Source organism: Biomphalaria glabrata, chromosome 10 (genome assembly GCF_947242115.1).
Source record: "Biomphalaria glabrata chromosome 10, xgBioGlab47.1, whole genome shotgun sequence".
In the NCBI taxonomy this organism is placed as follows: Eukaryota; Metazoa; Mollusca; class Gastropoda; family Planorbidae; genus Biomphalaria; species Biomphalaria glabrata.
In genome coordinates, this window is record NC_074720.1 from 41,731,853 (window position 1) to 41,733,030 (window position 1,178).

Here is a 1,178-nt window from a genome sequence, read left to right on the forward strand (position 1 = left end):
TACAAAGCTTATACCAACTATTACCAACTCACTATGTCTAGTCAAAAGTTTGTACACGTTTTTTCTCCCACACCCAATCTCAGATCATGCTGAAATATTGCGCAATTATTCCTTTTACATGACAACACAAATAACGTGTGCAGAAGTTTTACCAGACAAACTAAAATGTATTCAGTAATATTGACCAAAATGTTTACAATAATATCGACTAGAATGTTTACTGTAATATTGACTAAAAAGCGTTGAACATTGTCTATCATGCATGCCCTTCTCGCCTTGAGCCTAGTCTCCTTTCACCTCTTACATAAACTTGAGAAACAACTTTTGTCCAGTCTACGTCGACACCAGTAGCTTACATTCGACCACCTTTGAATGGATACCCAACCACCTTTGCATTGATACCCAACCACCTTTGCATTGACCTAGACACATCATTGTAACTTCTATTGTTAGTCAGCCCTGGCATCAAACAAAAGAAAGGGACGAGCCATAGGCCTATGTCTTTGCGGGAAAAAAACAAACCACGCAGTGACAGAGGTTCATTCAGCGTGACTGACCAATGAATGGCCAGTGACAATATGGTTATGTGATCCAGGCCTTGCCTAATTCCCTTTTAAAACTTTTAGAAGAGATAATTTAAGCCCTCAACGAGCCCTCATTAATTACGTAGCTTGCAAAGGATGACGGTCTTGTGAGGTTGCGATCTGGAAAGTGGTTCTTATCGTAGCGCTAATTTTTATTGACAATTTTCATTCGGATATTTCGAAAAACTTCACAATTTCGATGAAGTAGGAAATAGGAGAGAAAATAGTTAATTAATTTAATCAGCGTTTAACTCCATTGTTTGTGAATATTTTTGAATGTATTTGACTACGCTCTGGTAGATTTAAGAAATATCGAAATTTCGCTGGATATACATTCTAAGAGTGTCTTCTCGATAGCTTTAAACCGTTTTGAATAAATATTTATTTAATTGTTCTTCCTAATTTATTGTGCTGTGTATAAGTGCGCACTGTGAATAATAGCTTGAAATAATAAGTGTACTTTGCAAGTTTTACATCTATACGTTTTACATCTTGAGTTTAAACACTAAACAAGTTTTAAATCTTGAGTTTAAACACTTTGTAAGTTGTATATCTTGTGTTTAAACTTTTTTCGTCTCACTGACTCGTCATGGC